Source organism: Rhynchophorus ferrugineus, unplaced genomic scaffold (genome assembly GCF_030347505.1).
Source record: "Rhynchophorus ferrugineus isolate W39M unplaced genomic scaffold, kcgeb_rfMv2 rfM7, whole genome shotgun sequence".
Lineage (NCBI taxonomy): Eukaryota > Metazoa > Arthropoda > Insecta > Coleoptera > Curculionidae > Rhynchophorus > Rhynchophorus ferrugineus.
In genome coordinates this window covers 33,980,854-33,994,942 of record NW_027472586.1, presented here as the reverse complement: position 1 = coordinate 33,994,942, position 14,089 = coordinate 33,980,854, and the positions used below count along the sequence as shown (strand labels likewise).

Genomic DNA, 14,089 nt, shown 5'->3' with positions numbered 1-14,089 from the left:
GCAAACTGCAAACAATTATAAAAATTCGGTCCGGCTTTTGTCAAGCTATAACAGTAGTATGATAAATATAGCATGATAGTTCATGATCATTAAATATGTTAAGGTCGTAGCGACTTTAACAGAATATATATGTCACCATTATCCATAATTAGACTCTCTCTTTTTCTTTTAAGTAAATATTATAATATTTCTACATTTTACATCGAGAAAAGGCATACTCCGTTGCTTTAGTAATGGTGGTAAGTCCGTTAAGGAAGTTGAAACGCTTTGTTCTTCATTAGAAAGTCTAATACAAATATATTAAATAACGCTGGGATTAATGGGGAAACTTGAGGGACACTGACACTAGCGACCTCAATAAAATGATCAGAACCATTGTGCCAAATTTTATCAAATACTTTTGGCTCTTTGGGCCTGAATCCGTGTTGTACATGTGAAATCATGTGGTCCTGTTCCTCTTTTTTTTTAATGGAAGGCATTCCCTTTGTTACTGGAGTGTCTCGCCCAGAAGAACGGCCTTTAGCTGACTTTTCGGAGTTTAGGGAACATTATTATATTAATACAGTTATTATTATCATAAATAATGACGAACGATCCACTAAGTCAAAATCCGCGACCAACCGCTCTCTGTAAAACCTCATCCCATCATGGGCTATCTTCATGTACTAACGAGGAAATTATAGAGAACCTCAAAGCAAAATCACAAATACGAATAGTATTATCATGAATTTCAAAAGGAGATATCTGCCTGAAAGCGTAAACATTACATACCTCCGCTCCATACTTTCTTCCATACACCTCTTCGCTAATGCTACCGCGACTCTATTTATCCATCGTGTGGGCAACTCTCACATGAGAACCCAAGTACTAAACCTTCTGATACGTGGGATGAGAAAATTATAAAACAGAATTGGCAGTTCCGCGACTAAGAACGACAGAAAGAGTAATATATCAGGAAGCAAAAAGAAATATTTTATACTTTGTCGGAAGACAAAGAAATGTTCTACTGCATTTGTAAAGAAACACCCCATTCCTAATATTGGCGTCCAATATTCACTGGAAGCAGAAGCTTTAGTACCCAGTCAACATACACCACCAACAAAAACTGGTCAGATTACTTTATCACGGCCTTCTAGCTCGCTCACCCCCATACTTTCTCGAGGGACAGATAATTCTACTGTTTCCTTCAACTGTTTACCATTTCCTGTCATCCCGAACGTTGACATTTAACTGAAGACGTCCATTTTATTTATAGACATTTAGTCATATATTTTAATTTGGATAGAATGTCGTGTTTTAAGCAAATTCAAGCAAAAGTACAGTGCAGTATAGTCGCGAAATGACGATACAATCGTCAAGACTGATCCAAACCAAACTAAACAGTCCAAACAATTGCAGTCTAAGCCGACATGATAAATTAAGCGTAAATTTAAAGAAGGGCACATACCACAAAATATTTTAAATTTAGTTCCCTTATATAGGGTCACATCTGTTTACAGTGATGCCAAATAGTGCAGTAACGTGGTTAAATGTTAAAGGTTCTGTATTGTCTCAATAATATATTTAACCTTTACCCATTTACATTTAGTGAAATTTATTTTTTTCAATTTTAATTCAATTTTATTATCTACGGTACTGTGAACTGCGTTCAAGAAAATTTCATATGCTATGTACCAAAGGCGTAAGTTGATTGAACCAATTCAGCTACAAATAAACATAAAGAAGTATAACGCAGAGAAAGACATGCAACAAGTACAAGTAATATTGGCAAATTCTTCGATAGGCCGACAACTATTCAATTTTCAGCGTTCTAATTTTTACCATAGAATTTTGAAGATACGAATTGTTACAATTCTCTCTGATTGTATCAAATAAAAGTAAAATTTTTGAAAATGTTAAATACGATATTAATTATTTAACTTACAGGTTTCCCACAAAAGAAATGAAGGGAAACAGGCAAGCACTAATCTGCTCATTAAATACTTGTTACCCCAAAATAAGTATAAAAGTATAAAAATTATAAAAAAATATAAAGTGTATAAAAATAACTCAAGTATAAAATTTCAATCCTCTGGAGAGAAGTTAATTTAGGCCAGGTAAATCCCTTCGCCAAATTTAAGAAATCGTTGCAACTGAATCACCTTATCACCATCAAGAGTCTTCAATCAATTCAAAACCGTCTGTATTCTCAAAAAGTTAAATCTATTTTTCGAGACGTTTCTCCTAAATTAACTAATTAACCTTTAAATTTGGCGAAGATATTAATATCGGATCTGTGGAGCATCTATAGATAGAGTTAATTTCGAATAAGAGGTGGAGCTTCGTTCTAAAAAATAAATCGAAAAATTTTACAAATTAGTTTCTCAGGAAACTCCATCACTAACTCACACTGAGAGAAATCTTAAATATCAAACACTGAGCTATCCGGAGTTATCCATTCAATCAAAAGGATGCGACTTTATTAAAACCCACCAGTCAATCAGTCTCTCAATAGAAAGAGAATGTTCCATTCGAGCCCAGCACTCGGCAGATTTAAGGAGAACGGGTACATCCTTAATCCACCAACTGACAAAGATAAATTAAAACTAGCAAAATAATAAAAAACTACAAAAATGACTGATGACAAACTAATTTATATTTTACCAAAGGTAAATATATAAAAAAGTTTATGCCGACTACTTAATCATAACATTCATTTGAGTTTAATAGCCTGCTAATATTCACTCAATTATCTTAAAAAATTAAATATATTACATAATTATTATTTAACAATATCAATGAGGTTTATTTCAAAATCCAAAAATGAATATTTTGAAGACGAAATACAATCATTGAATGTTCCAATGAATCCTTAAGATTGAATCAGTTTATAGGCAGCCCTTTCTCCCTTTACCCTTAATTTATCAGCAATAGCAATTGAAAGATGCGGTAGAAATAAAACATATTCACACAATTTTGGATAAGCACAAAAATTAAGCAAAACGAGAAATACCAAGACAATCCATGAACTGTTGTTTCAAAGTATTGAGCACATATTTTTTACTTCGGTATGATGAATTACGCTCTTGAGTGTTGAACCTATAGTTAGGTATAAGCGGAAGTTTAGATTTCTCTCCTCCATAGTAATCTCCTTTAATAGATATAAAACTTCCAGAGCAACGAAGCATTAAAAAGAACAATCCCAACTCCAAATCCTCCAACAACTATTTACTCCTATACCATTATGAAATCAAAGAATAATAACCTTTGTAAACTAACGATTGCACCAAAAAATTTTAATAAACTTATCCCCCAAAAACTATATAGTACTAACAAATTAGTCTGAAGTATAGAGCTACTAAAGATTTGGTCGTAATTCAAGAAACTCCATTGTAAACCACATGAAATTGCTTTCGGTTTCGTTAATTTTTGCAACCTGCTTTAGTAAGCAAAATAGCCCTCCTCAAAAGGCAATTAACACCGTAGTGGATGACAAAAAATACCTAAATGATCTAAAATTTAATCAATTAATGGGATGACTTCGCTGTAGTACTTCCCTCTCCTAGAAATTGTATTGTAAGGGCAAAAACAACATAACCCAACATTTTATAGTGTGCCTACACCGTTACTAAAACAAATAACCATAAGGCTTATCGGCCCATTGCTCACTGACAATTCCACTAGAATAAAAATCTAATAAATAAAATACCCACAGCTTATAACCCAACTAAATAATTATATGATGCTGTGGAAAATATTGATATTTTTAATAATAAATATCTTATAATTAATAATATTTTAATAATCGATTTTACTAAAAATTAGTAAAATTAATTATCTTAACATTTTAGGAATTCAAGCAGTACAAAAATGAAAAAAAAAATCTAGAAAAGTGCATACGTGTCATAAGACATTTTAAATCAAGTTCGCTCGTGGAGAAACTGATGAAAACACAAATACCAAACGTATTATCATGAATTAAAACTGATTTAGTGACATGCTGAAACTCTTATAACTCTCCAATCAGTTAATCCAATTACCGTGAGATCCATTTTGTCGTGAACTCTTTAAATATTTATTATAAACTAATGATTGACGATGTAGAACAATGGTTCAACATTTAAATACCCTAATAGTTTTCGCGTAAACTCATGACTTTTTAACAAATCTGACCTACAGAAACCTACCGAAACCTACAGAAAACCCAAAACCACAAGAAGCGTTTTGCACCGAGCATTTCGCGTCTTAAAATCGAGAACGGCGAAATCCCATGGTTAGAAGAAGCCACCTATCTCGGTCTTGTCTTCGATCGCAAATTTAGGTGGAATTCCCACATTCAAAAGTCCCTCCATAAAGGTGAAGGTATTGTTAGTTTGCTGTTCCCGCTTATCAACCGAGCCAGCAGGCTTCCTCTCTCTATAAAATCTCTCTTGTACAAGATGCTGGTTCGATCAGTCGTGTCTATCTAAAATACGTCTTGGTGGAACGTCTCCAAGTCTTTCAAACCAAAATTCCCAGTCAATGAATAACCAGTGCCCCCTGGTTCGTCAGGAACAATCAGATTCATAGAGAAACAAACGTCCCCCAAGTTCACGATTTTATATTTTACGTATTACCGAGCTGGCCGATATTTTAGGCCAATAATTTATTCGGCTCTTCGTAGCCTTATTCTATCACAGCCGACACTACCCCGTCGTGCTCTAACTCCAAATTGTCTCGACCTTCTCCGGCGAGCGATTAACTCATGTACCGCAAGCTGCGTAGTGTGATAACGACGCCACGTTCTTGCCTGGCCCTTGTGCCTCTTAACGGTGTTACCGGTTACGGAGACCCTCCTTACTAACAGTAAGAAGTATCAGTTAGGGTCATTGGATCAGCCGATAGGGTGGGGTTTAGTGGGTAGCCCAGAGGCAGTCTCCATATAACCAGTTCAACTCGCTTATTCCTGCGGGTCTTCCCGACAAAGTATCCGTAACAGGATTCCCCTACCCGGTTACAGGCCAGAAAAAAACAAATCTGACGGCTTTATTTACTTTTCCTGCTACAGCAAATTTATTTAATTAGATATGTTATATTCTTGTGTTATACCTGACTGGGCGGCTAGATCCGAATATTAAGTTTTAGTACAATATATTTTCTCAAAATCATTACACCAAAAATTATTGTTTTCATTTACATACCCCGAAAACTCGACATAAAAAAGCTAGTGATAGAAGAGAACTTGCTACATGAACCAATCCTTAATTAGAATATTCGAAATTAAAAGACGATAGAGAATAAATCACCTGATATAATCGTAATATAGCAAGTGGTTCAAAGTCAATGTAGAAGCAACACACATTTCTACTCTAAATATCAGCCACCTAGAATGTCAAGAATAACCTGAACTAGTCACAATACGATCCAGTATTAATAAACCATCCAAGTACTTGTATAAGAGATAACATCGATATTTAACTTGTTTCCCATAAATATTAAGTTATCAGTTATGTTTATGCAATTAGTTCCCTTTTGTTGCAATGAGAAAATAAAAGATTGGAAGGCCAACAAATAAATAACTTTCACCTGAAATAGTTACAATATAGCAAGCAGATCATAGTTAATACAGAAGTAACATTTCTGATGCAAATATATCAGTTATCAAGAAAATCAAGAACAACCTCAACTAGTCACCATACAAATCAAGCATTAATAAACCATCCATGTGTTTGTACATAACTTCCCATAAACATCAAGTAATCCGTTTATGTTCTCAGTTCTTTTTAGTTTCAATGAAAATATAGAAAGCTGGTTAATAAAAAGCCAACAATTAACGAATTTTATTGCAGAATACATTAGGGTAATAAAAATCTCATGATGTAATTAATGGATACATCTTCGTGAAGCTTCTCTTTCTTTGTTGTTACGAATCTATTCTTAGTAGTGATGAGATGATATTTCCACGTAACATCTGCAAATAAAAACACAGTATATAATTAAAAAAATTATTCAAATTACTAATGGGTTTAAACAAAATGCATCAAAATCAAGTTAGATGAACTATGGAACCCGACGATCGCAATCGTTATAAATTGCATCTTCAGGTCAGAGCTCTATTAAAAAGGTTTTATGTTTTTAATTTAAATATAAAAAATGTATGATTCTTAAGTCCATCTACATTTTCATAGTATGAAATTAATGGTAACTCTGGTAAATATCAGAAAAAGCATAAAACTATGACAGAAATAGTAAATGATAATTTTTATTTGCCAAAACTAATAAGCAATAAGCATTTAGATAAGAGAGACTAGAAAAAGACTTGTTCAGATGTGCAATCAATAATCACAAAAACTTTCTGCTGAATGATTAATATATAAAAATTTTGTGTCACGTTGCTTGTACGGAATGAACTCAGTAAAACGAAAAACCAAGTAAAACGAAAAAAAAGAACATTGAAAAACTAAAGTTGCTGGAGGTAAAAACAGCTTTGTATTAAAAATGCAAATATTAAGAAACGAAAGCCAACTGCATCGGTCAGTGGAAAACCACTGGAAAATAATTAAAACAACAATTGAGGAAGCAGCAGTGACAATAGGAAATAAAAAAGAAAAACCAACTTGGTGTGACGAAGAATTTAAAGAAGCGATAGGAGAGAACCTAAAATATAAGAATCATAAAGTATGCAGAAATATGAGAACGACTTTATGCAAGGCGGAATAAGATCTCACAGATGGCTTATATAACCAAAATGCAGCAAAATTAAGTTAAATTTGTACTATGGAACTTGGATTCACGACGCAATCGCAATCGTTACAAATTGCATCTTCAGGCCAGAACTTCATTAATAAGGTTTCCTGTTCTTATTTTAAATATAAAAAATTGTATAATTCTTATGGGACATATAGATGCCTAAAAAACGGGAGAGAGAACTGTAAACCCCGAAAAACATCAACAAGAACCTGAAACGAAAGAGGATCAATGGAAAATAACCCACAAAAGATAAAAAGCATTTGAAAGCCATATTTCAAATACTCTACTTGAGACGCAAAACGATGCTGAAATCAGGCAAAATATAAATCTGAGCGTTGAAGAGGAAGAAAAATATCGAGCTCCAACACTACAAGAAGTCAAATGACCAATAAAGGCCCAGAAAAACAGCAAGGCACCAGTAATACAGGAAATCCCCTCAGAAATCCATAATCATCAAATCTAATAGGTTGTGAGCACCTAACAGAACCAATCCATGCAGTGAAAACAAAAATATGAAAGGATATGCAATCCCCGAGGACTATTTATAAAAAGGGAGATACCGTGGAAGAACTCTTCTATACACTGCGTACAATATTCCCAAATGCATTATTAACCTACGTCTACAACCTCTTGTAATTAATTAATTGGGTTTAAAGCGTACTAAGTCAACCATGAACCAGCTGTTTACAGTAAAACAAATACTACGAAAATCCTAGAAACCTGTCATTGATGCATGTGACATACTTGTATTATTAAATAGGTTTATTGTCATACCAGGGATACCGAATAAACCAATCAGAATGAGAAAAGAAATTATTTGACGCATTCAATACCTCGAAAGTCTTAAACAAGGAAACGGGCTGGTCTCTATTCTATTTAATTTATTCCGAGCACTTGGATAGTAGCTAAAACATTAACGATTCTCTCCTACATGCCTATAAGTATCTTACCGATAATAAGTTTTTGAGAAACTATACATAAAGAAGGTAAACTCTATGAAATACAACTGTGATTGAAGACATGGCGCATTAAGCCAATGAAACAAAATCCACCCATATAACTTTTGCTCTACATAGAAGAACATGTCCAGCAGAATATCAGTCATTGTCAATACCCCCAAGCAGAGGATGTTAAATATGTTGCTATGCACTTACGTCGACGCCTAATCTGGAAGAATTACACACTTGATAAATGAAAACAATTTGGGCTCAAATTATACCAAATATTGTTTATACCAAATAAGTATTGCTGTATAAGTCTATACTCAGCCGATTTGGTCATATGGAATCCAATTATGGGGACTGCGAGTAGCGCATCATGCAACGGTTCTAAAATAAAATGTCGCATATCATTGTTGCGATATTCCTCTAGAACATATAACGAATGTAATTCAACGTGTTTATGTGAAGTATTTCGAAAGTGTTTCACAGCATTCCAATGTACTCGCTAATCAGCTAAATATGCGACGTGATAGTGAACTGCTTTTCTTTTTGTTTTGTACTGGCCTAAAAACCAGGCGGTGGAATGCATGACGCATACAGGAGACTTGCCCTGGAGTGACAAGTTGGACTGGGTTATGTGGGACTGCCTCTGGGCTTACCAATACACTAAACCGCAACCGCCTCACAGTTGACCCCTGTGGATATTGCTACTGCATTAAATTTGGGGATATGGCACCCGCTGATCGGGTAGCCATTTTTGAGCACGAGGGCCCGGCGATTCTATTGATTCGCGAACCTGAGTTAACACACAACCGGATACTATTGTATGGGGGCAAAAGTTATGACTGTAGCGACGGATGGGGCCGTTTCAGCCTGGAAAAGGGGGGGAGCTTGGCCGTGACGCGGTGCTAAGCTCCCAGCATGTTGACCAGCTCGCGAACAAGCGCGTTTTCACAAGAACTTGAGCTGAGTTGTTGTTTGTGAAATGATTGAGATATGAAGTGCTTGATTTCTGGAGTGTCAGTTTCCCTATGAATTTGATTATTTCTGACAAACCATGGAGCGTTTAATATTCTCTTGAGGAGCTTATTTTGGAAAACTTGAAGCCGTTTGACCTGGTTAGGTGTAACGAACTTGAAGTAGACATTAGATCCGTAGAGGAGTACTGACCGAATAACATTTTGTAAAATAAGCATTTGATGAAGATGGGATGTCGTCTAGAAGGGCAGATCAGAGAAGATAGCAGGCCTGCTGTCCCCGAACCTTTTTGGATTGCTTTCTGGATTTGGGACAACCGGTCGAAGTGAAGACCTAGGTACGTGGCGTTATCCAGCCATGGAATTATTGCGGTGTCGATCTTAAGTTGCGAGATACGCAGTGCTTAACGCTTCTTATGGAAAATGATGGCCTGGGTTTTCAGGGGGTTGATTTGCAACCTCCAGAATTTGAACCACTTGACCGCATGATCGAGCTGCTTCTGTAGACGTTCATGAATTGTAACTACGAACCTGGCGGCCGCGAAAGAAGCAGTGTCGTCGTGAAGAACGCGACGTCAGTGTGCTCTTTTCTGGGCAGATCTGAAATAAAAAGGTTAAATAAGGCTGGGGCCAGCGGGGAGATAGCAAACTGCGTATATTAAAACGTTTAACACCATCTGATCTGATTATTGGACATATATAGATTTACAATAAGGCTAATTATAAATATCGTATTTTATATAGGAAATTGTATATATAATATAACATAACGAATAAACATAAAATAAATAATAAATACTTATTGCCCCCTGGGCAGATTGTGGAACCGCTAAGTAAATAAAAAAAATTAATTTAACTCCAGAATACACAGTGATATGTAGATATAGGGAAATAAAACTCGCTAACTAACAAAACGCTACAGCTAACTGATGAGCCGCGGAGCATTGGTTGGCAAGCATATTCAGAACTGAAATTACATTCCGATAACATCAGTCTTGAGATTAAGTAAAACACAGACTTTAATGCAGAACTGAAATGAAGAATACAGAATGAAGGCGCATGAATCATAGTAGAAGACAATATTGAGTCGCTAGATACTTGGGTTTATATATTTGGGAGTGGAACTGAACTCAACGGGTACGGAAGGTGGAGAAATTCACAGAAGAATAAATATAACCAAGAAAGCCTATTTCGCAATGTCCGCTTTACTACAATCTAAAAACATACACCCTAATAATAAGCTAAGAGTCTACAACACAATAATAAGACCCATTGCAGATTGTAAGATATTCACAAAGATAACAATTAGGGACAATATCATGATAATATACGATATGTAACAAAATAATATCTGAATATACAATTTATGTAAAGAACTCCCACTTTCAGAATCATATTACAACAATTAGAGTGGACAGGGCATGTGAGAAGAATGGAAGTCAAGGGGTTATCAAAAAGAACTTTAGGTAGTCGAATTCACGGAAAAGGCCAGTGGGAAGACCCCGAAAACGCCGGGAAAGTGAAACTCAGGAAGAACTTGAGATTCGGGTCATCCGAGGGTGGCGGAAAATGGCAGGAGGTAGTAGAGGCAGAAGACAAAGGAAGAATATTGATAAACCTTAATGAAAGGTCGAGTCATTTGTCTGTTAACACCATCAAATCAGTGAAGTGTCTTTTAATTACAGTTATTCCGTTGGTGAGTGACTTTTTAATAAAATGAAACAGGGATTATTGAGGATTTTAAGTTAATGAACAATACCCAAATTTGAAACGCAGAAAACTACATTTTCGATATTTTAAAACACTGCTAAACACTAAAAAGGCGATGTAAAAATTGTCGCGCGTTTGGACATATCCAGTTTTTTTCTAATAAATAATATTAAGTGTGCAGGATGACATGTAACAAAAAATGCAGGACACCTTACATTACAAAGATAAAGTCCATAAATTGCAGAAAGAACGAAAGTGCCAGCAAAGAAAAATCATGTATATTTAGTTGTTATAGTTCTGAAAATTACTTACTTATGATACTTTGTTATAATTTTCAATGGTGTAGTAATGGAAATTAGATTTAATTAAATAATATTTTCAAAATGTTAGTGTGTGTTAATTCTTGTTTTTCGCATATATCTTAATATGATTTAAAATACAGACATTTATTATTTTAAATAGTATATAAAATATCAAATAAATTTATGGTCATATATTGTAAAGGTTGAAAATTAGTTAAAACATTAACAAAATGGCGTCTTAACAATTTATAAGAATGAAGGTTAAAATATTTCACACAATGAAATTGCTTTTTTTTATTTAAAAAATCAGATACTTCTATTCCCTATAAATAAAATGAATGTAGATCGTATATCGAAAATATTATTCGTGGTACATTTTGTTTTTTTGAATGCCTGTTTTTTTTTAATTTAAAAAATCAGATTATTCTATTCTCTGTAAGTAAAACGAATGTGGATCTTATATCGAAAATATTATTCGTGGTAGTAATATATATTTGAAATATTTTAACGTTCACACTTAAAATAAAATATGCTATTAAAATAATTAATGTTGAGGTCCATTCTTTCACCAATAAGCTTTTCCGAAATCAAGATTCAGTTTCCAGAATTACGTCAAGTTAAAAATCGAGCACATTTGTATGATATGCCACACATAAACGGCCACAAAAGCAATTAAAATTATTGTTTTACCTTCAATGCGTTGTAGACGACCGCTTCGCCCTTGAACTTAAACTATATTAAACCACCTGATAAACCAAATAATTGGCGATTCATGTTCGATGGTGAGATATTTGATATAGGAGGGGATTAATAATAATGTTCAGCACTATCGATCGAAAAACACTAATCGACTTAATGTTTTTAAAGACTATTCATATATTATATGTGAGTAATGAGTATAAATTTTAACTGAATTGGAATATTAAAAATAACATGAATTAGTACTGATTATTAATTAATTTTAATTATTAAATTAATCAATTATATTTTACTAGCGACCCGCCCCGGCTTCGCACGGGTGCAATGCTGATACTAAATTAAATACACTACAGAAAAAAATATGAACGTTGTATATAAAAACATAGCGGCCCGCTCCGACTTTGCACGGGCATAAAATATATATGCCTATGTCACTCAATGAAAACATGATTAAAATCGATCCAGTATTTTTGGTTCATTCATTACTGCCCTTGGCCTGCACGCATTAAATTTGGAGTAAAACAATTCCTCTTCCCCTATACTTACTATGAAGATTTCCTGCTATCTTTGGAATATCTAAATTCATACAATTTTTATTACATTACAAATTTTTAAACGCAAATTTTAAATTTGTAATATCTCCGAAAATATTTGTTTAATTTACATGCTGTAAGGAACCATATTGATCTATATTAATTGCACACTGTATTTAAGGTACTTAATTCGATAAGGAGATAAACATATACCATCGCGGACTTTTTTGTAGACCTTTTTATGGTGTACAATACTGTAGTACATTAATTTGATCTAACTCGTAGGGTTAGGCAGCGTTTTTGCTAATTGCTAAATAAGCCTAAAAAAATAGGTTAATTTACGAAATCACGTTAGAAACCTCTAAAATTAGCAATGTTGCCTTAGTATATTATGCATGTATTATATATATCAACCTTCCTCTTGAATCACTCTATCTATTGAAAAAAACCGCATCAAAATCCGTTGCGTAGTTTTAAAGATTTAAGCGCACATAGGGATATAGGGACAGAAAAGGCGACTTTGTTTTATACTATGTAGTGATTACCATCTTAACAGTCTGCACAGTGTATGCTTCTGAAACCCGTTCGGCTTTCGATCCACGCCAAAAATATAAAATTGGACAAAGCATATTCATAGGACATCTTCCTAGAAAAGAGGTGATTTTGTAATTGCGGTTTCACGGTAGATTTGGCATGCAAAAAGAGTTTTATTTGTTTATATTCTCTCGATATTTTGTTTTCCTAAACACAGCCAAGGACATGTACCATTCAAGGGAATCATAAATCGTTGCGAATATCTATGGTTCTTAGAATTCTATCTGACAGTTCTATATTTCAGATCTTTTACTTTTGGGTCCTTTATGTCCTTAAAAAAGGTTTGAAGGATGATGTACAAAAACTAGGCGTTATTGCTGCTTCTGTTTAATTGTAGAATTCGTCGATTCGGTATAATCAGATATCGAAATAACTACCATGAATGGTAACATTGTTGATGGTACTTTGGCGGCTGTATTTGTCAGATGTGATATCTTAACATGTTCAAAGAGCGTTCATTTGTAAAGACGCGACATTCAGAGGCACTAGTCAGAGTCTCATCAAATGATAAGTTTGTTATTATATTCTAATTATTATTTTCTATACGTTATCCTCTATTTATTTATTTATTCATCCATTTTATTATTTCTTCGAATCGTAGCATATTCCCCATAATTCTTAAATTATAGAATGGTGGCAATAAAAACAGCAAGCAGTGGCAGTAAATAACTCGAAGTATATATAAACGTTTTAAACGATTTGCGCACGTCATACTTCATCCTAGCACAGTTTACCATTGGTATCAGTTATCTCTATTATCCATTATTTGGTGTTTGTTGGTTTGTTCATGCCAACTCTTGCTGCCAACGTGCCCAGCGTGTTTGCCTCTGGCTTTTATCCTTGTACGCATTATACCTTGTTCATCATAATCGGTGTTCGGTGAAGCGAGTGCACAATTCCAACATAATTTTTTTATTTATTTATGAGTATACATTTGCATATTTATATTTTAGAGATTTTAACTTTACCCTAGCGAGTACTACTAACTCTAATGATGGGATCTCGTGCGTCTGCTACCCTTAATCACATTACACGTCCATTATTGTTAGTATAAGGTTAGTGCCATTATATTCCAATATTATTTGGCATTATACTTCATATCTATCATAATAATAACCGGTCCTTGTTATGTTTTAAATATATTTTTAATTTCACCCTTGTCATTGAAAATTGGCTGCGTAGTAGGTTTTCATCAGAACTATCCAACGACCACCAACTCAACATCAAGATCTCGCACAATTATTTGCTTTTTTTTATTGTGTAAATAGTTGTTATGTCATTTGTTTTGATATCTGTTTTTATTTATTTAAGATATTAAATTGTTTTATTACATATTATCTTTATTTTACACCCTGGGATTAAAAATAACCCTATAGGAATAGATATATTTATTTATTTATTTATTATTTTAAGAGCCCATCAGCCTCTTGGGCTATTTAGGGTCGAGTTACAATGTATTTTTAAATAAAGTATACATAAATAACATTCAAAAATAATGTATTAAACAAATTACAATAGAGAAGAATTACAAAAGGTGTATCAATCCAGCGGCCGTTAAATAGTTTAAAAGCATATCCAAATGCTTGGGTTGGACCAGTTGTTTTAATGACCTTGGCATTCCGAGC

The 14,089-nt window shown here is 34.0% G+C and overlaps 1 long non-coding RNA gene across 1 annotated transcript; it reads right to left on the bottom strand.

The window, feature by feature from the left end:
• Positions 1-4,364: 4,364 nt before the first annotated feature.
• Positions 4,365-13,392, bottom strand: LOC143200078 (uncharacterized). Its single transcript, XR_013006621.1, has 3 exons — positions 12,416-13,392; positions 11,329-11,629; positions 4,365-5,929 (listed from the first exon to the last, which is right to left on the bottom strand). It is a non-coding gene; the product is annotated as an uncharacterized LOC143200078 (long non-coding RNA).
• Between the last annotated feature and the right edge of the window lie 697 nt (positions 13,393-14,089).